This window comes from Phyllostomus discolor, chromosome 4 (assembly GCF_004126475.2).
Source record: "Phyllostomus discolor isolate MPI-MPIP mPhyDis1 chromosome 4, mPhyDis1.pri.v3, whole genome shotgun sequence".
In the NCBI taxonomy this organism is placed as follows: Eukaryota; Metazoa; Chordata; class Mammalia; order Chiroptera; family Phyllostomidae; genus Phyllostomus; species Phyllostomus discolor.
The window spans coordinates 81,820,963-81,845,426 of NC_040906.2; the positions used below are offsets into that span (position 1 = coordinate 81,820,963).

The 24,464-nt window shown below is 54.5% G+C and overlaps 1 long non-coding RNA gene across 1 annotated transcript; it reads left to right on the forward strand.

Annotated features, from left to right (window-relative positions):
- The first annotated feature begins 9,858 nt into the window (after positions 1-9,858).
- LOC118499878 lies at positions 9,859-14,777 on the forward strand. The gene is made up of 3 exons (XR_004902422.1): positions 9,859-9,869; positions 12,933-12,935; positions 14,681-14,777. It is a non-coding gene; the product is annotated as an uncharacterized LOC118499878 (long non-coding RNA).
- Positions 14,778-24,464: the final 9,687 nt, after the last annotated feature.

Sequence of the window (24,464 nt, forward strand, 5' to 3'; positions counted from 1 at the left end):
GCCCGGGTTGCCCAGCCAGCAAGGGGGGACTCAGTCTCCGGGGTGGCCAGGCTGCCAGGGTCTGCCAGCTGACACGAAGGAACTCAGTCTCCATGTGGGCTGGGCAGAAGGGGTCGGGTAACCAGAGGGAAGGAAACGACCTAGGCGGACTTGGGTCCGGGCAGGTGGATCTCGGCCTCGGCTGCTAGGAGATGGAGCCCCGGTATACCGGAGGGATTTCCGCCGCTGCCCAGGCCCCTGGAGCGAGCGGGAGAGTACTGGTCGACCCGTGCCAATTTGAAAGGCAGAGGAAAAATGGAAGGGAACACGTGTGCGACCCGAAGTCGTGTGCACTACTGCACCAATGTCCCACCCCTGGAGCAAGTGCCTCAGGCACTGCCGCCCACCATGCCAAGGCCAGTCTCCCTCCTCTCCCCATCCCAGTCCACAGGGCCGAGGCCCCTCCCGCCTGGGAAACCAGGATGGGCGGCGGCCACGCTAGTGCCAGGGGACTCGTGCCCGGTTTGTCCACTTGCGCCAGCGTGCAAGGATGCCTCCATTGAGCCGATATTCCTGTCCAAGCACCCTCCCCACCCCCGTCCATCCCAGCTGCCGCTGAACCGCAGCCAGCTGGTCGGTGTGAGGGAAAAGGACGGGGAGCAAAACACAGGAGAACGCGAGAGAGCGCAAACCCTTGTGGGTCAAGTGGCTGACTTTCAATAAATCACAGCTTGGGAGCTACTCTGCACGAACCGCCGAACCAGAAGCATGTCATCTACAAATGGTTCAGCGCCAGGTTCCACCTCCCCACCCCTCCCCAGCGAACATGCAAGTGCCTGACAAGCGAGAGGGCGGCCACCTTTCCGGGACAAGGGGCTCCCGACCCTGGTCCCGCCCTTTACTCGCGCTTCATTGAGTTTTTCTTCACTTTGACGTTCGGAGCACGGGGGAGAGAAATCACACCGCGTAAACACCCACCGCGGGCCCTTCTTGATGCTTTATTTTAAACGGTCGGATTCCCCTAGGTCCCCACCACTTGTAAGTCGGCTCCTAGGCGTCGGTCGAGGCGGCGCGTGGAAAAGCTGTCAGGAGGACGGATCCCGGGGCTGGGGACCAGCACCCAGCGCCAGGCGCGGGGGAGGGTGGCTCCCGCATACACCGAGGGAGAGAGAGGCGAGGTGTTGGAAGAGGGGCAAACCTGTACCCGGCCGCTTCCACCTGGAACCCCCCTCCCCCAACATGACCTCGCTCTCCGCGCACACGTGCTGATGCCCCCTCCTCTGGGCTCCCGGGGCGTGGCCACGACGCCCGCCACAAGGGGCGATCCACGGGAAGGGCCTGGCTCGCGTCCAGAGTCACCACCGCCACCACCAAAGCCCGGCCCCGACCACCCCCGGCCCTCAGCCCTCTCCCACAACCCCCAACCGGAGGGAGCGGGAGATGGAAGGGGGGGACCTGCGGCCTCCGCGGGGGGAGGCGGGACAGAACGGCAAAGGCCCTGCAAGGGCGGCCCCTGGCGTGGGGGCGGGGCCAGCGGCACCAGGTACTGGCGCGGCACACTGCAAGCCCCGCCCTAGCTCAACCGACCACCCCCCTTAAGAGCCCAAGCTTATCCCGAGAGTTACAGATCCGGCTTACCAACTTCCTACTACATTGTTCCCACATGCCAGAATCTGTCTACTTTGGAGACCTGTTGCGAATACGGTACACCCCGGCCGGAGATTTACACCCCACACCCCGGACTTTCAAGTGCCGGCGACAGCTCACCAGATGCCGCCAGAACCGCGACACTTTCCAAGGCGCGGGCCCCTCTCTCGGGGAGAACCCACTCCAGGGCACTCTGCCCTTCACCCGGGGCTCCCACCAGCTTCTCTGGTACCGGTAGCATTACCACACTAGGCGCGCCTCACAGCGCGGGTCTCCACCACTCTGGATTCGGGATCTGAACCCAACTCCCTTTCAACCCGCGGAGGGCGAAAGAGCCCATCGTCCATCCCTTCGGAACACCGCTCGCCCATCTCTCCGGAGCCATTGACATATTCAACTGCTGTTCACATCAAACCCTCCACTTCGGCCTTCAAATTTCCCCTTTGGATATTTGCTACTATCACCCACTTCTGCACCTGCGACTGCTCCACCCGGGTCCGGGCCCTAGGCTTCAAGGCTCACCGCAGCAGCCCTCTTCCTACTCATCGCGACATAGCATCCCGCGGGGTGTGGCGAGCCCCGCTGCCCGCCACCGGTCCCCTATTTGTGCGCCACCGACTGCCAGCAACGGCTGGTTATGGGCTCGACGCTCCAGTACCACCCCCATTTTCAGGGCTAGTTGACTCGGCAGGTGAGTTGTTACACACACCCTTAGTGGATTCTGACTTCCATGGCCACTATTCTGCCGTCAACCAAGACCTTTTCTGGAGGTCTAATGAGCGTCAGCAGTGGGCACCTTAACCCAGTGTTTGGTTCATCCCACACCACCAGTTCTGCTTACCAAAAAGTGGCCCACTGGGCACTCTCCACACCAGCGAGCTGGTGGGCCCAGCTCCACACCAGCGAGGCCTCTGGATCCCACCCCGGCCCCGCATCCGCGGTGGCACCGCAGAGGTGGGCAGAGGCCTCCACCTCGCCACAGGGGCTTTCGTGCAAACCCCTAACTCGCGCACGTGTCAGACTCTTTGGTTCGTGTTTCAAGAAGGGTCGAGTGTGTGGCCGACATCGCCGCCGGCCCGTGCCCTCGCTTCGCTTGGGTGGCGTAGACCACAGAAAACCCCCCAGGCTCGGTGGCGCGCCGGGACAGTCCGCCCCTCCTCCAGCCACGCCACCCTCGGCCCCCATTCGCCAGAGAAAGAGGAGTGGGAGGTGTGGCCCAGCACCCCCAGCTGGGGTTCCACACCTCTTCCCTTTTGACACACCAGCAGAAGACGGCAGGGCGAGAAAAGGAGCCCGCGGGCGGAGCGAAAAGAGCGCTCCCTTTTGCCGTGAATGTCGGTCCCCCACCCAGCACGGCTTAGGCACAGCCCGGGTGAGCACAATGTTACCACATCGATCAAGCCCGGAAGCAAGCTCACCCAGCATCCCTGCCAGAAAGGACAAGAAGCGCAGACAAACCCGGGATCTGTGTGGCGGGGACCACCAGCTAACCTCACCACACAAGCGTGGCAGAAGAACGCAGCCTGCGGGGGCAACACACGGAGCACAAGCCGGGGCCGACGCGCACGGGCCCCTGGCACACCTCACACGCTCCTCTTTTCCACGCGGAAACAGGGACGGGAAAGCCAGGCTACGACTCGCAGTCCGAGAGCCCCACAGGACCGCCGACAGACAGCGTGTCCCCACTCTTCTCGTGGTACAATCTGCCGAATCGGGGCTGAACAACGACGGGTCACGGAGGCGGGGCTCCATCCGCGGGTCTCGGGGACCTCCCGGAAGGGAGGCGCGGCCACATGCCACCCAGCACGACCCCATCACCCCTAGAGAACCGGGGGGGGGGGGGGGGGGGGGCGGCAGCAAACGCCCCACGGGCCATCTGGTCGACCCCACCCCCCCGGCCCCCAAGGAGCCCCCGGACGAGCGGACCGCGGACAGGAGCACACGCGGGTGCCTCAGGAGCGGGACGCACGCCCAGAACGCGCTTTCCGCGCCGGCCCTTGCCAACAACCGCGCAAAGGCGCCCACGGCGAGCCGGCCTCCTCTCGAGGAGGGAACGCCCCAGCCCCCGGCCCCGGCCAAGGGCCACGCGCGGGACGGCTCAGCGGCGCTCCTCGACTCCGTACGGGGACTCCGGAGAAGAAAACGGCGGAGAGGAACCGAGTACGGCGCCCGGGACCCACGTGTGCCCGACGGAGGGCCCACCTCGCCCTCCGAGGGCCTCCACGCGCGGCCGCCCGTGCCAGTCCCCGCCCGCCTCACGAGCGGCACTCGGAAAGCTCGGGCGGCGACACAAGCCTCGCACGCGCGCGCCGCGAGCGGGACCCAGGCGGAAAGGCAACGGGCAGGGAAGAGCCCGGGAGGCCACCCGGGCGTGGCGGCGCCCGTCCCCTCGCGTCTCCCGGGTGGCCTCCGGACTTGGAAAAAATTCCGCAGAGGCGCCACCGAAGAACGCACCGACGCCAGGAGCGAGCTCCAACCGAGTCCGCGGCGCCGCGTCCAGCCACCCGACCCGGCACGCGCCGGTCGGCACCTCCCGAGCAGCCGCGAGGCACCCACCCCGAGCGTTCCCCCTCGAGCGACCCGGCCCGTCGTCCGGTCGGCCCGTCACCGCGCCCAGACGTCGGCTGGGGGGGGCCGGGGCGGGCGGGCGCGGCGGAGCCGGCGCGTGCTGGTCGACCGGCACGGGCGGCCACACACACCTTATAAGCCTGCAGGGACAGTCTCCGGCCAGGAGGTCGGGCGCCGACACACCGGCGCCACCGGCACGATCCCGCCAGCGTCGCCGGGCTGCTGGAAGTCCACCGCGGGCGACGCCGCCAGATGGCCTCCCTGGCGGCTCCGGAAGGAACAGACGATATAAAAGCGGCCGCCAGGTGGCGCCCGACAACCGTCGCCAGCGTCAGCGGGACGGAGCCGGATCGCGGGCCGGCCGGGGCACCCCGCCGCCGGCCCGGAGGACCGATCTCGTCCCGGCACACCACGTCCGCCTCGGAGCTCACGGCCGCCACGGCGCGACCGCGGCAGCGGCGGGGGGACTCGGGAAGAAGACCTCCGGCTCCGGGGCCCGCTGCGGCCGGGCAACTGGCACGCGACACAATTTCCCCCGGAGTCGCCGGCGGGCGAGACCGGAAGGACCGGACCCGACCCGCGGCCGAACTTCCCCCTCCCCTCACCCTCCACCCCGCCCCATCACCCCGCCCGCCTCCGGCGCGCCGAGTCCCGGGAGGGCCCAGAGAAAATTCTTTACCTTTTTTTTTTTTTTTTCCTTTCCTTTCCTTTCCTTTCCTTTCCTTTCCTTTCCTTTCCTTTCCTTTCCTTTCCTTTCCTTTCCTTTCGTCTCTCTGTGGTGGGTTTTTTGGTTTGTTTGTTTTTTGTTGGGCTTGTGTGTGTGTGTGTGTGTGTGTGTGTGTGTGTCAATTCCCCATCCTTATTTCCTCTTCGCTCGTTTCACACACACCGACTCTGTCGCATCGATTCACACAAGCACACGGGACTGAACATGAAATGAGAGCCGGGAGACCGGATGGGACTACTCCTGGAAGAAAAAGGCGGAGGGGGGGGGGGTGAGGAGAGAGGAAAGAAGAAACCCACACCGTTTCCCCAAAGTATAAAGTCTGTCTTTGTCCCCGTCTCTCCCCAATGCCCCCCATCCCTTTCTAGCCCTTCTCTTTTCTTTCCTTTTGGATCCTTCCCCTGCACCCCAGTCAATCACTTCCAACACCGGGAGTGGGTGTATCCAAAACTGAAAAACAGAGCCTGTCAGCCCTATGGGCAATAAGCAGTAACGGTGACCACAGTGAAGCCTACAAGAAATCCGTCTCTGAGTGGATCACCACGAAACCCAGAGAAGAGAAGAGGGTGGGTGTGGGGAACATCGGTGCCCCCGTCGATAGCAAGTTGTGGATTTCAGCGTCCCTCCACCTGAACAACCACCACCACACTCCGGGCGGAACCGGGGGAGAAGTACGTGTGTTTTAACGACAGAAACATGGAGGGTGAAACACACAAGGGTGTGCCCGCGCACACCTGAATCTAACAACAAACGCTTCCATGATTGGAAAAGCAGCGAGGGCGGAGAGCGTATAAGGGGACTGAGTGGTAATGGGAAACAATACAAGAAATATTTTTTCAAGTCACCTCTCTCGCTCTGGTTCTCGCCCTCCCTCCCTTTCTCCCTCCCTCTCCCCCTCCCTCTCCCCATCCACCTGCCCCCTCCTCCCCCTTCCTTTCTCTCTCTCTGAAATCAACGTATCAATATAAATAACAAAGAGAACAACGCAAGCGACTTGTGACAGAGTGGTAGATTTCATGCCTGTGCGCTCATTCCCCGTCCCACCAAGCCTGGGGTGAAAACCTCCCCTCTGTTTTCTCAGACACCACACTGCCTGTCACGAACTAGGACAGCATGGAGAGGGAGGAGCATCCGTCTATCCGTCGAACGAGGACACCGTCACCGTGGATCCATATATGGGTGCAAAGCTGTGAAAACGTACTAGGGCCACACTCTCCCGGGATCCTCTCTCTCCTCCACTGTGTTCTGATCCCCAACCCCACACAAAAGGAAAAGAGAGGAAAAAGCTGTAACAAGGATGGGATCCTCAGAGTAAAAGAGATCTGTTATTTCGGGCCATGAGCGGTTAGTGCAGAGTGCAGTTCATTCATTCTCTGTGTGGGACACTGGAAAATCTTCTATGGGTCTTTTGTTTTATTGTCAGGAGGTTCATACAGTGACTCCTCTTATGTGTGACTTCATTTCATGAGTTTCATTTTAAAACTTGTATCGTTTCATGAACCGATGTCACCCCAGTCAACACCATGTGAGACCAAAAGAGAAAAGAGAAGAAGATCATCATCCCTGGCTGATGGTGTGGCTGGGTGGATTGAGCACCTGCCTGGGAAACAAGGGTCACAGGTTCTGTCCTTGAGGGCAGAAGCCTCAGTGGTGGTCCAGGTCCCCAGTGGTCGGCGTGTGAGAGGCAACCACACGTGGATCTCTCCCCCCACCCCAACCTTCCCCTCCGACTCACCATAGGTAGATGAACTCTTTGGAAAAGAAGAAAATCAGAGACACGGATTCATGAGTTGTTGTCCTCGGGACATTTACCTCCCTCAGGATGGACACTCTTGGGCCAAAAAGTGTTTTTTATTAGGACAGGGAATGACTCACACCTCACCCCAAAGCTTGGGTCTCACATTGGTGACTCCAGGAAATTCTTTCCCAGTTTGTGTCACCCAGCTAGCTTTCTGTCCCAGCCACTGCCCAAAAAGGATGTTCCAAGTCCTGCTTCAGCCGGTCTGCAGCCCCTCCCTCCTCAGTGACACGACTATGTCCGTATCAGCAGGCGGGATTTGCCCAGAGACATTGTGGAGACCAGCAAACACGTAAGCTCACAGGAGGCACCGTGTCTCGTACTACGGAAAGGAGGACACCATGCAAGGCTCTATGACACAGATGATAGTACCGGAATGGAGAGAGAGACAGTTTTAAATAGAACTAGAGGAAAAGGAAGAGAACTTAAAGAAGTCAATAAAAGGAAAATGACATTATTTTTATGGAATCTGGAATTCAGTGTTCAGATCACACGGTCTGTATTGTGTTTAGGGGGAAACCAGTAGGTCGAGACAGAGTGTCAAAACAAAGATGTGTGTTTCAGGAGGGAGGGTCCATTAGAAGTCACTGTGCAGACAGCCCAGCTTGCAGGCTCATGGGAGGCACAGGGTTTGATCCTCAGTGTGACGGGAGCTATGGAAGATGTGATGGCAGGCATGTTCGATAATGCATTAATTTCCTGAATTTGCCCCCCCACCTCCACACACAAAAGGCAAAGCGGTAATAATGTGGCCCAAGTGGTGAGCATTGTCAAAGACCACAGGGCCCACAACCCAGACCTTTATCAGGTGATATTTCGAGGTCCATCTCACCCTTCCTTGTAACTTTGCCACATCTGAGGTTTTCTTTATGAAACACATGAAATACCAGCTCACAGGCCTCGTCCTCCACCTGACATCATAGACACATGATGATTGATGTCTTTATAAATGAGTTTCTGGTACCATCCACACTGTGGACATAGGGCCTCCAGTGAAGCCTGGAGAGACACAGTGGCTTCTCCGGGACACTAAACTCATCAGGAAACCACACTCTACACTGAGGTCTCCTTTCCAAAGTCTCAGACAATAGGTTACATTTCTTGGAAGAAAGCGGGCTGGTGGGGGGTGGCGATGGGGAGGAAGGCCCCTGGTGAATACCTCATGATATTTAGAGAGGGGTTGTGGGTGAGAGTCAACAGTCCTGTGGAGTTTTTACACAAGTCTGGTTTTTTCAAAGGACAAGGTCATGGAACTAGCAGCCCAGGAGCTGCAGTCTCTGCGTCTGCCATCCACAGCCATTGGTATCACAATGGGGGATTCTGTGCACCAAGGTCCCCCAGATGACTGGACTTGGACGTAGAATTTTTGCCACAGCACCTACCTGCCTCCACCAGATGACCGGTCAGTCCCCTCCTTGCCAATTTCCTCACCTGAAGACTGTACACTGGCAAGTAATGCTTTTGCAAAAGTGGACAGGAAAGGAAAGCTGAGGCATTGTGCAGAGTCTGGTCACAGGAAGTAAATGTTAACACTGTTTTCTTTATAATTTCCTCTAAGTACACTTGGTATACAACAGTCTGTTACTTTCAAGTATACGACACAGCTATCTGACGTTTACCTTGCCTACAATGCAATCACCCCACAGTCTGTTCACTTCTTGCTACCAGGCAAACTGATTACAAATTTATACCTCTCTTTATTAAAAAAAAGATGAATTATAATTGCGGTGATTACCTTTTCTATTACTGTGTTTCAGAGATGTTTGGCGGTAGCATCAGCGACTACAAAACAAAGATCCCAGGCAAGTTTCCCTACTGGAAAGGGTTCCCACTTGACCCTAGCTGATGCAGAGAAGGGAGAGCTTTCCTTCAAGGACATTTCTAAATTTGCTCAGGAACTGGTTGCCCTGGGTAGGAGCCGTGTGCGACTTTTCCAAGTTCACCAGATGGCCTTATGTTGGCACTTTAGAAATGTTGGGGAGGAGTCCTTCCTTGACTTGCTGAACATCTCAGACCCAGGGGCTTTGGAACCGAAAAGGAAAGGAGAAAGGACAGACAAGAGAGAGAGGAAGGAAGAGAGGAGAAGAGAGACAATAAATTTTCCAAAGCCCCCTTCTGCTGCTCTGTATGGGAGAAAACCTAACTGCTGAGTGGCTGGCTGTGTGTCCAACCTGGAGGGCTCAGTATGCAACCTGGTAGTCAGTCCCCCCTGACAGGAGGCTAATTTTATAACTTCCACAGGGAAAAAAAAAGTCAACTCCATGGCTGGGCTGAGAGTGGCAGGAGATGTGGTGGGCTGAGGATGGAAGCAAGCAGAGAAAGGGCATAGGAAAGGAGGGAAGACGAGAGCACACCACATACAGCCATGAGTGGAAGGTAGTTTAGAGGTTCCTGGAAGGTGCTCATAAGAGCAGTTGTCATTGTGGACATTTATGCATATCATTTAGAAATAACACATAGAAGTGTCATAAATATGAATTTATTTCATGTACAGGAAAAATGAGGCCACACTACTTTCAGAATACTGATGCCTGGTGACCTGCAGAAATGTAAATAAACGGTTTCTTCCCATTCCTCCCCCTGCCTTCATTTTTATTTTCTGTCAAGTGCCAGTGGTGGTGTGGCAACTCATCCTCGTTTAACTCCACACAGGCTATTTTTTGTGTGTTCAGGGAAAAGGGAATAAAACAACAACAACAACAACAACAACAACAACAAAACACTCAGAATAATACGCATATCCAGTCTCATTAACTAAGTAGCTCCTTAGATGTTCTCTCTTTTCCTTACTTTCTCCTTCTTCTTCTCCTCCTCCCCCTCCTTCTTCATCGTCTCCTCCTCCTCCTCCTTCTCTCCCACCTCACAGTAATCCATCCTACCCCATCCCACACCACATACCATCAACACCACCACCACTTTCTCCCCAGTCCCCAACTTCAGACCACCCAATCTGCTGCTGTCTCCATCCAGGTTTTGACTTTCCTGGCTATTTCCTAAGAAGGGAAATGTACTTACCATCATCTTTGATGACTGGGCACATCTCATGAAGCACATGGTTTTCCAGACTCACCCGCATTTTTGCAAGTATCAGTGCTTTCTTCCTCTGTATGGTTTCAAAATTTCCCATCATGAGCCTTTCACACAGCATAAATAGTTGATGGATTTTTTCCACATGTTACCAAATCTGAGTACCCCTCTGAATTTTGAAAAAGAATGGGAGTCTGTCTGATTATAGAAATGAGAGAAGCATGGAGATTTCATTTGGCTGCCTGTGGTCCTACACCCACCCCAGAACTGAGAGCCCTCTAAAGTCTGGATGAACCATATTCCCTTTAAGCTCTGAGGCTTGTTCTGCCCTTGACATGAAGGGAAAGAATATGGTAATGTCACTTGTCCCCAGTGTGGAGACAGGGCACAGTAACAACACACACAAAAAAAGAATCTTCTTGATTTTAAATGAAGACACTGCTTGCTTATTGTTTTCCTTTTAAATTGACTTTCGATCCTCTCATGAGGGAGATTTCAGCTTTAGAAAAGTGACAAATACTTATAGATTTCAGGAAGACAGCCCATTTTAGGAAAAACATCTGAAATGGTGACTCAGGAAAGAGGATTGGTTTTGGTGTTAAATACCTGACAGGTGACCCAAAGTAGCATTGAAACAAGCACACATCAAGCACCACTGTGATGGAATTGAATGACCCGAACACAAGGGTGGTTTACATTTAAAAGAATGATAAATTGAAAGTCAAGACTTCAATTTATCAAGATGGAGGCCAAGATGGAGGTATAGGTAGACATACTGTGCCTCCTTGCACAACCAAGATAGAGACAACAACAATTTAGAAACAGAATAACAACCAAAACTGACAGAAATTGATCTGAATGGAAGTCAGACAACCAAGAAGTTAAAATAGACATGTTTATCCAGAATGGTAGGAGGGGCAGAGTCAGGCAGCCGGACATGGGGAGCAGCGGGGAGAGCAGAGAGAGTTGGGACTGGGCATGTAAAGCCTCCAGGGCACGCAAGAAAGCAGTGGGTGGGCCCCAAACATGCAAGTGGCAGCTGGCAGACCCCGGCCGAGGGGTGGCAACTGGCAGACCCAGCAAGGCAACGATTGTGAAGCAAGGCACTGCGTGCAACCCAGGATCACAGTGCTGCGAAATAAAGCCTTGGGGCAATGATTGAGGACCCTGTGGGGACTGAGGCACAGGGAGGGACTCCCAGCCTCACAGTAGAGGTCCTCAGAGGGTCCCACAGCATGCAGAAGCCCACCCACACAGGAATTGGCACCAGAGGGGCCCAGTTTGCTTGAAGGAAGCAACAGAAGGGACTGAGGTCTCACAGAAAGCAGAGCAAGCACCATTGTTCTCTCTCAGACCCCACCCCCACATATAACATCACAACCCAGTGACTAGGGTGCCCCGCCCTGGTGAACATCTAAGGCTCTGCCCCTTACACGTAACAGGCTCTACCAGACCAAAGTGGGGGGGAGATGACTCAAACAGTATTGAAAGCCCCAGAGTCAATTTTTTAAAGCAACTAAGAGATAGCAAACCTGTCAGATGCACAGTTTAAAGCACTGGTGATCAGGATGATCACAGAATTTGTTGATTTTGGTTGCAAGTTAGATGAACAACTGAAGGCTACAATAAGTGAAATGAAGAAAAATGCACAGGGAACCAGTAGTGATGGAGTGAAAGCTGGGTCTCACATCAATGGAGTGGACCAGAAGGAAGAAAAAAAATACAACCAGAAAAGATTGAAGAAATAAGAATTCAAAAAAAAATGAGGAGAGGCTTAGGAACCTCCAGGACATCTTTAAATGATCCAACATCCGAATTATGGCTGGGGGGGGGGGGGGGGGGGGTGGTAACAGAAGGAGAAGAGGAAGAGCAACCAGTAGAAAACTTATTTGAACAAATAATAAAGGAGAGCTTCTCCATTCTGTCAAATAGAAGAACAGACTTCCAGGAATTCCAGGAAGCTCAGAGAGTCCCAAAGAAGTTGGATCCAAGAAAAAACACACCAAGGCACATCATAATTACATTAGCCAAGGTAAAAATGAAGGAGAGAATCCTAGAAGCAGCAAGAGATAAGGGGACAGTCACCTACAAAGGAGTTCCCATCAGACTGTCAGCTGATTTCTCAAAAGAGACCTTGCAGGCAAGAAGGGGCTGGAAAGAAGTATTCCAAGTCATGAAAGGCAAGTACCTACATCCAAGATTGCTCTATCCAGCAAAGCTTGCATTTAGCATGGAGGGGCAGATAAAGTGCTTTTCAGATAAGGTCAAGTTAAAGGAGTTCATCATCACCAAGCCCTTATTTTATGAAATGTTAAAGGGACTTATCTAAGAAAAAGAAGATTAAAAACATGGATAGTAAAATGACAGCAAACTCACAATTATTGACAACCACACCTAAAACAAAAACAAAATGAAACTAAGCAAACAACTAGAACAGGAGCACATGCACAGAAATGAAGAACACATGGAGGGTTAGCAACAGGCGAGTGGGAAGAGGAGAGAGGGGGAAGAGGTATGGAGAATAAGTAGCATAGATGGTAGGTAGAAGACAGACAGGGGGAGGGCAAGGATAGTATAGGAAATGTAGAAGCCAAAGAACTTATGACATGTGGACATGAACTAAAGGGGGGGCATGTGGGTGAGAGAAGGTGTGCAGGGTGGAGGGGAATGAAGTGGGGGGGGGATGGGACAACTGTAATAGCACAATCAATAAAATATATATTTTTAAAAAGTTGCACACACTGTAGCTGGGGTCCATGAGTGACCTCTAAGGAAAACATTTCTCCATCCTTGATAGTCGCCGCCGGTCCCCGATGACAAAGATAAGAGTAGGTCATTTTCTTTTCGATATGCTTCAACACAGTATAATTTCTAAGGCTTTCCAAAGGAGTCCAGACACCTTGGAAATGAAGACACGAAGTGAAAATTTCTTCCACGTAAGTTCCTCCTGCAAAGCCAAAGCCAGAAACATTCAGACCCATCTTTGCTCAATAGACGCAAGTATTTTCATCTCATCTGAAGGACTAAGTCATCTGTGACAAGGGGTGAAACACAAGGTCAAGAAAAGAACGTAAGTCACTGTTTTCCAAAAACGACTTTCAGATCTTCCTCCAGTGCTTTCTCTATTCTGGTGTGCCGAGCCCAAGGTTTTATTTCTGCTAGTTTCACCATGGTGGGGGTGGTGAGGAGCATGTCCCTAAGTCCAGTCCACTTTCCTCCTGATTGGGTTTCTGGAGATGCCATCACCCTAATCTGGAGGAGCACCTTGTTGGCAGGCTCCAAGGAAGGAATGCAGCAAACCTGTGGAGGAAAAGTCTCTAATACAGGCAAGGTCATTCATCACAGCTAAGGTCTGACTTCACTACTGTCCACATTCTTTACCTGCAGTTTCTTACTTATACACCTATTTCTTACCCCAAAGGTGACCTGAAATGGCCAGCTGTATACAATGTCATAGGGGTTAAATGGAATCCCACTTTGAGGAGCCACCCTTGTCCTATGAATAGACAGGATACATATTTATATCCTATAAATATAGGAGTACATAAACATTTATTTATATATGTGTATATATATGTATAGGTACATACATACATATGTGAGTATGAATTTTTTTAAGGTGATTCATCTTCTCTACTTCCCAGAAGCCTGAGGTCTCCATGCTATGTGGAGTCTCCACTTGATTCCTAAAATTGACTAACTTCCTGTGTCATTTATTTATTTATATATTTTTTAATAAAATCAGGTCTGTGATCCATCTGGATGCTGCCAGGGAGGCCAGATGGGGGCATTATTTCCCTCAGTAAAGCTTTCTCTGTCTCCAAGGATTTTTCCATTTCAGTAGGATAAGCTCCTATCCACCTTGGAAAAAGGTGTCCACAAAGACTAAAAAAGATTTCCACTCTTCTCAGACCCTTGGCATCTGAGAAGCTTACATGCTGCCCAGGCATACCTATGTGCCTGGACCTGGGAATCAAACCAGCGACCCTCAGGTTTGCCTGCTGGCGCTCCACCCAGAGAGCCATAACAGCCAGGGCTTGCTCGCCTTTCCTTTCCTTCCTTTCCTTCCTTAAACATCATTATGCCGATATCGAAGGAAACTTTTCTATTTTCTGAAATATATGTCATTGATGGTGCCGTTATGTTCATCCTATTTCCTTTTTTCTCCTCTTTATTTCCCTCTGCCCTGCAATCCCCCCCGACCCCCACCTTCCTTTAGGTCACGTCCATGGGTCCTACGCAGAAGTTCTTGGGCTTCTCCCTTTCCTATGGTCTTCTTAACCTTCCCCTATCTATTTTGTTTCCCTAACCTACTACGTGTCCTTCTTCTTCCCTGTACCTTGCCCCCCCTTCTGCCCCGCCCCTCCCTAGTCCCAGTGGTCACCCTCCTTGTGATCTCCATGTCTGTGATCGTTTTCCCTTCTAGTTGTTTGCTTAGCTTGTTTTTGTTTATATTTTAGGTTCCGTGGTCGACAGTGGTGAGTTTGTTGTCATTTTACTGTTCGTATTGTTGATCATCTTGTCTTTCCTAGATCAGTCCCTTGAACATTTCATCCAGTGAGGGCTCGGTGATGATGGTCTCCTTTCACCTGACCTTATCTAGGAAGCACACTATCTGCCCTTCCATTCCGAAGGATAGCTTTGCTGGATATAGTCATCTTGTGTGTGGGTCCCGGCTTTTCATGCTTTGAATACTTCTCTCCAGCCCCTTCTCACCTCAAAGATTTCTTTTGAGAAATTGGTCAATAGACAGCCTCACAGGAAGTCCTCCGTAGGTCACTGTCTGTTTTTCTCTCGCTGCTTTTGAGATTCTCTCCTGATGTTGAATCCCAGGGCATGTCATTATGTGAAGGGAGGTTTTCTCTGTCAGTTCATGTGCCTATCCGCTTCATGACATTCACCCTATGAACCCTTTTTCAAGGTGGGGGTGGTGACAGTGGTGGTGGTGGTGGGTGACACAGTTGAGTTATGTCCCAAGAGAAAGTCTCAGTGCCAAAGAAATTGGTGTCTGCTCTTTGGTTAAAAAGTACAATGAGCCCTTGCTGGTGTGGCTCAGTGGATTGAGCACCAGCCTGAGAACCAAAGGATCGCCAGTTGGATTCCCTGGCAGGGCACATGCCTAGGTTACAGGCCAGGTCCCCAGTTTGGGGTGCATGAGAGGCAACTACACACTGATGTTTCTGTCCCTCTCTTCCTCCCTCCCTTCCCCTCTATCTAAAAATAAATAAAGTAAAATCTTTAAAAAAACAAAAGTACAATGAAAGAGAAGTTTTGGAACTGGTGAGGCCTACTTCATGGGCTTAAAGTACAAGGGAAGCTCTGTCTGAGAAAGACACAAAGAGTGTGTTTTGAGGGGATGCACACATTTTTATTCTTCAAGCAGATGTTCTAGACATCCAATGAGTTCCGACCTGGATTCTTTGGGCACATGAGTCGTCCTCTGGAAATGCAGAGCAGGAAAGGGAATTCCCTCGGGTCGACCCTACTGCATCACACTGGGCTCTGCCATGAACTGTGTCGTTTTTCGGTTCTGTTGTTAATAGTAGTCATCATTTCCCTCTCATGCATTTGCAGAAAGAGAGGAGGTTGTCTCGGGAGGGTTCACATCTGGAGAGGACATCTGCCTCCCTCTGAATGAAGGTTGCCAGAGGTCTGTGCAATGATCTGGATAGACAGAAATTCATCACGGGATGTCATCAATACACTGAAGATGAGCGTGGCCTCTATCACTCTGTGTGTGTGTGTGTAAAAGTATCACTCATCTTGAATCACCTGTTTTTCAAACATGAGAACAGTCTGTGTTTCTCGAAGCAAATCCATGCTGTACACTGGCATGAGCAATGTGGAGGCATCGATCTGTCTTTCCCTACCCCATGCCCCTGTCATATTCCAGCCAAGTGGCTTGGAGAAGGCCTGTTTGGCTGGGGTGAGGGAGATAAACGGACTAGATAGATAGTGATGGCGGAGGGGGGTGGGGAGGAGAACAATGAAAGAATAGTGAAAACGTCACCTAGTATACAATCCATCACTCTTCCTGCTGTGTTTATGCAAAAGATCGAGCTGAATTGAAAGTGACTGGACTTCCTGAAGTCAAAGAATGGGTCGTGCTGTGCGGGGGTTGGGGGGGAGGGTGGGCATGACTTCTCCTCAGGTCTGTTTCTTTTCTATGGGCAAATGGAAAGAACGTGGGGGCATCCCTGCAGAAAGCTGGGTAGGACGAGAGGATGCGGGACAGTTCGTGGATCAGAAAAATCTCAAGAACCTGGGCTGGCTCGCCTCGGGGCCTTTTCCTAAGCAGGATGAGAGTTGAGTTTAGCTCCCGTACCCCTGGCGGGTGGCCCCCCTTGAGGCAGGAGATAGTCAGGAAGGAAGCTCCAGAGGCCCTCACAGGGCTGATGTAGAAAACATCTATACATGACAAAGACCCCCTAAGACGGGTTGTTCCTGTTTTTCTGGGATAACTCTGAATCATAGAATGCACCTGCGCGCTACCCCTGATTTGTTAGAATATCATTATAATGAAATAACATTGTGGGACTCCCTTCTCCAGTAGCCAATCAAGAAAATGATGGGAACCACACATGCGCAGTAGCTTTGAAATCCAACTCCTTGTACCTTGCGCTGGAAAAGCCCGCTAAAGACTAGCGAGGGAGCTTCTGCCTTCTGCACCTGTTAGAATCCCCCAGCCCACGTGTTCCTTCTCTGCTCAGAGTTGGCCCACTCCCATGTCCTGTGGAGTGTACTATCACTTAATAAATCTTCCCTCTTTCTTTATGCTATAAACTTTGTGTGTTCGGTTCAATTCTTTGTCCTCGATCACTAAGAACCTGGTTACCTGTGCACACCTGTGACAATTCAAATGCAGAAAGCTCTCTCTGTCGGAATTCAGAGCATCCGCTCCTTTGATTTCCCCCTCTCAGTCCGCAGCCACAGCTTCCAAACTCCAGGGAGTGGGGGAGGGGACGGGAAGAAGATGTTGGAGAAACCGGCCCGACTAGTCCCAAGCGAAAAAGAATCCGTCTTCTGCTCCCCCAACCCGCCCCACCATTTCCCAGCCCAGAAGAGATAGCCCTCCCACCACCATTTCAGAATCCGGGGTGGCGGTTGGGGTGCAGTGGGGAGGGGGGGGTGGAATGGGGGGGTGGTGAGGGCCGAGGGTCGAGTGTCGGGGGGACAGTAGACAGTAGCTCTCCGTGACCTTAGATGCCCTAGGCCCAGCTCTGGGTGGTGAGGCAGGGAGGGAGCAGGGCCCGGGGAGGCCTGGGTACCGGGTGAAGGGACTCCAAAACCCTGGGTCAGGGGGCCAGCAGACATGCTCCCACAACAACACTGTACTGCAAGCACCGGAGGGATGGGTGGATGGAGCTGTTGAGGGGAGAGACCTGGTTCTTCTTGCTGACGCATGTAAAAAATTACATATCAGCAAATCTGGTAGTATGTAATCAGTTTATTAGTGGCTCACTTCCATGGAAGAGAACAGGACTGGGTAGAGTAGGGGTGGAAGGCCAGTTTCAGAGTAAAGCAGGGTGAGAAAAAGCAAGAGCAGCTGAAGACCAGGGTGCAAGCCCCTGGGCAGCCTAAGGCTGGGTGGCCAGAGAGCCAACAGCCCCAGAGAAAGAGAGAGAAGTGTCATTTGTTCTCAGGACTTACATAGTTTGGTGGGATAGGAGGGAAAAAGTTACATATTGATTAACAGGTAAATGTGGCACCAGCTTTCCTGGGAAATGTGACTACCCAAATTTAGGGATAAATGGGGGTCTGTCTGCAGAATTCTTATCTTGCTCCAGACTCCATTTGGTCATCCTGTTGTAAAAGAATATGTGACAGGAGGCAGTTAATTAAAATTGGGGGGCAATTTCCAAAGTTATTTACGGGCTTTTCTGTAAAGCATCAGGGGCCCCCTAGTAAAATGGATAGTGACCAGAGGTAGGCAATTAACCAAAGTTGTTTTATGGGCTCTTTCTTTGGGCCCCGGGACCCTCTCCCACATTCAGGCCTTGGGATGAAAGCACAGTTTCAAGGCTTTCTTTCTTGTTAATATAGTGTTTCTTGTGATATTGAAATACCTGGCAATATTATCAGAACAGGCTTAGGACTGCTGAGTTCATATGTGAGACTTGTCTCCTTCCTCCTCCCTGCCTCGGTTTACTATTTATTCTACCTAATTGGTAAAAGGTGTTTCCTGGCAACCAGGGTGCTAAATGCTGGCCAGAGTATTGCAGTCTCAGAGTTCTTCCTATGCTGCCTCCTGCTTCAGAGCCGCCCTCCCTCCACCCACCTGGTTTCCACAGGAAATCCTCAGTGTCACTTCACACACTCGCTGATGATTTCACTCGTCTCCTCCTCATCGTGCAAAAGAGGAAGGAAGTTGAAAAGATGTGAAAGAACCTTATAGATGGCAACTCTGAAGGAAGGAGGGGAGGTTCTGCTGTGGGGGTTGTGCCAGGGAACATGCTGTGATTCCTAAGTCATGATCCCGTTTTGTTTTGAATGATTTTATTGGTTGATTGATCAATCGATTGACTGATTTCTAGAGAGGGGAAGGGGGGAGGGGGTAAGCAGGGAAACATCTATGTGTGGTTGCCTTTTGCATGCCCCACCTGGGGACCTGGCTGGCAACCCAGGCATGTGCTCTGACTGGGAATGGAACCGGCGACCTTTCGGGTCCCAAGCAGACGCCCCATCCACTGAGCTAAAGCAGGCAGGCAGGTAGGCCGGCAGGCGGGGCCTATGTGCTATTTCTGAAAGGTGTGCATCCAGGAGCACGTGGGCCGCTTCTCCCCGCGGGTCCACCTCCCCCACCCCGCGCCGCGCCGCCAAACCCCGTCCCCCGCCCCCTCCCGCGGCTGACCGCCGGGAGCCCTCTTCCCCCTCGTCCCTGCGCCTAACCTTCCAGAGTCCCGCTGTCTCGCTCACTTTGGGTGCGGCCATGTGGCCGACCGCTTTTCTGGGGCGATTATAAAAGCGGCCGCCGAGGTACACCAGTCAGGATTCGGGCCTCGTCTCGAGTCACGGCAGCGGAGGGGAGACCCCCTCGGGAGACCCGGCCATCCTGTGTCCTCTCTTCCTCCTTCTTCCGTCGGAACGACCCGGACCCCGGGACCGGAACCGGCACCTTTGCCGCGCCCACGAAGGACTCCTCCCCTGCCAACTGGCGAAAGGCCGTGGTCGCCTGGACTCGGGGAGAGGTCGCGGGCGGGAGCGACCTGGACGTCTCTGCGACGAGAAGCGAACGTCCTCTGTGGCCGCCCGGGCAGAGAAGCTCGACTGGGATCGCTCTGTTGTGGTGCCGGTGCCGCTTTCGGTGCCGCAGCCGCAGCCGCCTAACTTCCCTGAACGACAGACAGTGATAGAAACGGCAACGAGAGTGGTGGCGATGTCGTCCGTGCTGGCGCGACTGCTGCTGGATTTCATTTTATTAGAGGAGGGGCGGGGGGGTCGGGGTGGGGGGGGGAGGCGCTAATTGCCAGGAACGGACTCTGCGGTGATCGCGTGGGAAGCAAGGTGGCTGTCGAATGGCCGTGTCTTACAACCAAAGGGGGAAAAAGCAAAGAATTATTTGTAATAGTAATAATAGTAAGAGTAAAACTAAAAAAATATATAGTAAAAATTAAAAAATTAAAAAAATACAAAATAAAAAAATCGCGTTCTCATCTATGGCCTAGTCTCTGCATGTACACACACAATCCACAGTGGAGCGCGGGGAGGTGGGCCAGCTGGTCGACCTCGGCAGCCTGCGCCCAGAGACGGAGTCCCGCCGGGCTGGCTGGACTTCCGCGGCTGCCCAGGCCTATTTTGCCGCGGCCACCCGGGCCCGGAGCTTGGGTCCTGGCCGAGCCATTTGCTGAACCTCGGAGTCCCCTTCCCGGAGACGGAGTCGTGCCTGGCCGGTTGGACTGCCGCAGCTGCCTGGGTCAAGTTGCCGCTACGCCAGAGATGGGAGCCTGGGTCCCGGCCGAGCTGGCTGGTCAGCCCTGTACGCCCCGGCCCTGAGACGGAGTCCCGCCGGGCCGGCTCGACGTCCGCGGTTGCCCTGGCCGATTTTGCCGCGGTGGCCCCTGACCAGAGCTTGGGTCCCGGCCGAGCGCTCTGTGCGACCTCGAACCCCCCTTCCGGGAGACGGAGTCCTGTCGGGCCCATTGGGCTGCCGCAGCTGCCCAGGCCGAGTTGTCGCTTCCTCCAGGGCCAGGAGCCTGGGTCCCGGCTGAGACGGCCCGTCGACCACGGTCGCACCGGCCCGGAGTTGAGTCCTGCCAGGCTGGCTGGACTCCCGTGTTTTTACCGGCCCGGAGTTACTGGGGCCGCCCGGGACCAAAGTTTCTATCCGGGTCGGGCCTGCTGGTAGACCCCGCCCGCCCCGGCCTGTAGACGTAGTCCCGCCTTGACAGCTGCGCTGGTGCAGGTGCCTCGGTCCGAGTTGTCGCTTCTGTCGCTTCTGCCCTGGGTCCCGGCCGGTCGGGCTAGTGGATCCCGGGCTCCCAGGCCCAGAGAGGGAGTCCCGGCGGGACAGCGGGACTTCCTGTGCTACCCCAGGCCGGAGTTGCCATGGCCGCCCTGGCCCTGAGACGGGTACCCTCCAGGCCGGCTGGACCTCCAGGGCTGCCCCGGCCCGGGGTTTCGGCGGCTGCCTGGCAATGGAGCTTAGGTCCCGCCTGGGCAGGCTGGTCGATCACGGCCGCCCCGGATCGGGAATGGAGTTCTTCAGGGCTGGGTGGATTTCCACAGATGCGCCTACACGGAGTTGTTGTGGCCGCCCATGACCGGAGCCTGGATACGGCCCGGCCCAGCTGGTTGACCCTGTATACCCCGGCCCCGAGACGGAGTCTTGCTGGGCCGGCTCGACTTCTGTGGCTGCCCGGGACCTGAGCCTGCTTTCCGGCTGAGACGGCTGGTCGACTACGGACGCCCCGGACCGTAGTCGGAGTCCCGCCGGGCCGAGCTGGGCGTAGGGTGACCGCAGAGCCCAGCCGGAAAAAGGGGGAACAGAGGCTCAAGGGGGGAGGACCACTCCCAGAGGGTCGAGCTGGGAGAACCGGGGCCAGAGGTCTGAAATGGGAGAACTGCGGACAGAGGACCATGCCAGGAGATGGGCTGCCGCAGTGAGACCCAAAATTGTGAGCAGAAGGACAAGCGGAGAGAACAACGGCCCTAACCCGGCCGCCGCAGCCACCGCCAGGCCTCCCCACGCTGCGCCCGCACTCTCGGGCCTAGCCAACCTTGCAGCCACCTGCTCTGGCCAGGACGTGATGAGCTCCGCGCTAGCCCTCTCGGTGCTGCTGCTGCTGCTGCCGTCACTCTCCCAGAAAGGGGATCAACCCCAGCCATGAGAAGAATCACCACGAGGCTTTAGCTGGAGATCCTGGCAACACAACCAGTGGTGCTGGGAACTAAGGAAGGCCTGTCAGCTGAGCACGAATTACTAGGAAAAACTGAGAGCTGCCTAAGCCACGGATTTCTATTTCTTTTCCTGAGATACGGTACCCCAGACTGGGCAAAGGGGGGGAGGAAGGACTGTGTGTGTTTGTGGGTGTTTCAAGGGACTTTGGGATTTTAACAAAGACATTAAGTCATTACTTTTAGTCTGTATAACTTGAATAAATAACTCTTTTCTTCTTCACCAATCTCTAGCATGGAGAGCTATAATTCTCTGGCTTAGGGAATGGTGAACCTAGTACAGGGGGACCCCAGGAGAAACGGGGGTCAATTCGGTAGCATTGTGGTACCCTCTTCCCTGGTGGCCAATCCGGGAGGATCATGGGAAACCACATGCGCAGTAGCTTTAAAGTAATACAACTACTTGTATATACTCAGTAAAAGCCCACCAAAACTAGCCATAAAGGGTCCTCCCTCTAAGAATAGAGTCCCCCCAGCCCATGAGGTCAATCTCTGCTTGGAGTTGGCCTGCTCCCATGTTCTCTTCTATGAACTATGGGTGTTCGGTTCAATTCTTTGTCCCGATCACTAAGAACCTGGTTACCTGTGCCCACCTGTGACAGAAGGGTCGACCCGGAGAAAAGGGAACAGAGGCCCACGCTGTGAGAACAGCGGCTGTAGGGCTGAGCCGGGAGAACCGCAGCCGGAGTGCCAAGTCAGGGGAAAAGTGGCCAGAGGGATGAGCCGGTAGAACCGAGGCCGTAGGGCCGAGCGGCTTGAGGGCCAAACCGGGAGAATCACCGCCGGAGGGCCGACCCCGAGAAAAGGGGCCGGAGGCCCCCGCTGGGAGAAAAGCAACCTTAGGGCCGAGCCGGGAGCACAGCCGCTGGAGGGCCGAGGTGGGAGTACTCGGCCAGAGGGGAAACTCCGGAGAACCGCGGTGTGACAACCGAGCCAAGAGAACCCTGGCTCTATACCAGAGCAGCGACAAGAGCTGCCAAAATGCCTATTCAGGAGAATGACGGCCGAAGGGCTGAGGCGGGAGAAGTGCGCCCGGAGGGCCGAGACCAGAGAACCGCAGCCGCTATGGCCGAGCCGTTAGAACCACTGTGGAGGTCCCACCTGGGAGAACCGTGTCTGTAGGGCCCAGATGGGAGAACCGCGACCAGAGGGACAAGCCTGGCGAACTGTGGCCGGCCGGCCAATCCCGGAGAACCGCAGCCGGAAGGCCAAGCTGGGAGAATCGTGACCAGAGGGCTGACCCGTGAGAACCAAGGCCGGAGGTCGGAGCAGGGAGGACGTCAGCCGCAGGGCTGAGCCAGGAGAAGGGCAGTCGGAGGGATGAGCCAGGAGGGCTGCCGGGGTGCCGACCAAGGAGAACCAAGGGCAGAAGGCCAAGCTATGAGAACGACGGCCAGATGGCCGAGCAGGGACAGGAGCAGCCGGATTTTCTAGCCAAGAGAATGATGGCTGAAGGCCCGAGTCAGGAGAACCACTGCTGGAGGGCCGAACCGGGAAGTGGGTGGCCGTAGAGCCCAGCCGACAGAAGCTCGGCCATAGGGCGGAGCTGGGAGAACCGCGGTCGAAGGACCTAGCCGGGAGATGGGCGGTCAGAGGGCCGAGGCGGGAGAACTGCGGCGGAGGGAAAACTCTAGACAACCTCAGCGTGAGATCCAAGCCAATAGAACGGTGGCTCTACACCGAAGCAGGGACAAGAGCGGCCAGATTGCCTATCCAGAATGAGGGCTGAAGGGCTGAGGCGGGAGAAGTGAGCCTAGCAGGACCAGCCTGAAGAAACGCAGACGGAGGGCCGAGCCGGGAGAAGTGTAGTTTTACCAGCGAGCCCAGAAGACTGTGTGCGTGGGTGCACTTTGTGTGTGGGCACACGTGTGTGGACTGTGTGGTGGTGCACATGTGTGCGTGGGTGCGAGTGGATTGTGCGTGAGTGTATAAGTGTGCGCGTGTGTGCTTGCGTGGACTGTGTGTGGGTACGCGCACACTGTGTGCAAGGGTGCACATGTGTGGGGGTGCACATGTGAGAACTGTGCGTGCATGTATGGACTATGTGTGTGTGCACTGGTGCGCGTGGGTGCTGCGAGTAAACTGCGTGGGTGGACTATGTTCATGGGTGCATGTTTGTGCGTGGGTGTACTCTTGTGGACTCTGCATGCCTGTGCGTTGTGTGTGTGAGTGCATGTGTGCACTTTGTGTGGACTGCGTGGGTGTGCACGTGCTGTGTGCATGGGTCAATGTGTGCGTGTGTGTGTGCATGGGTGCACTTGTGTGGAGTCTGCGTGGGTGCATGTGTGTGGACAGTGCGTGGGTGCATGCTTGTGCGTGTTTGGTTGCACATGGACGCACGTGTGTGGACAGTGCATGGGTGCATGTGTGCGCATGAGTGCACTGTGTGGACTCTGCGTGAGTGCATGTGTGTGGACTGTGCATGGATGTACAAGTGTGTGTCAGTGCACACCTGTGTTTGGGTGTATGTGTGTGGACTGCATGGGTGCGTGTCTGCTTTGTGCACGGGTGCATGTGTGCGTGCATGGGTGTACATGTGCATGTAGGAGCTCGTGTGCGGACTGTGTGAGGGTGCATGGGTGCACACATGTGTGTGGGTGCACACGTGTGTGTGGGTTCAAGTATGTGGGCTGTGGGTGCACCAGTATGCATGGGTACACGTGTGTGACTATGCATAGGTACATGTGTGTTGAGGGTGCACACGTGTGGACTGTGTATGGGTGCATGTTAGTGCGTTTGTTAACTTTGTATGGAGTGTGCGTGGGAGCGTGTGCGCTGTGTGTGGGTAAATGTGTGTGCACATGTGTGCGTGGGTGCACCCATATGGACTCTGTGTGGGTGTATGTGTGTGGACTGTACGTGGGTCTACACATTTGCCTGGGTGCACGCCTGTGCGTGGGTGCACGTGTGTGGATGGAGCATGGGTGCATGTGCCCTTTGTGCGTGGGTGCATGTGTGTGCATGGGTGAATGTGCATGGGAGCAGGTGTGTGTACTGTGTGTGGGTACATGTGTGCTGTGTGCTTGGGCGCACACTTATGCGTGGGTGCACGTGTGTGAACTGTGCATGGGTGCATATGTGTGCGTGGTTGTACGTGTGTGCATGTGTGCACTTGTGTGGACTCTGGGTGCATGTGTGTGGACAGTGCGTGGGTGCATGTGTGCTCTGTGCACGGGTGAATGTGTATGGGTTCACACGTGTGCATGGGTGCACATGCGTGGTCTTTGCTTGTGTGCGTGTATGTGGAGTGTACATGGGACTACACAGGTGTGTGGGTGCACACTTGTGTGGACACACACGTGTGTGCTGTGTGGGGGTGCTGGTTGT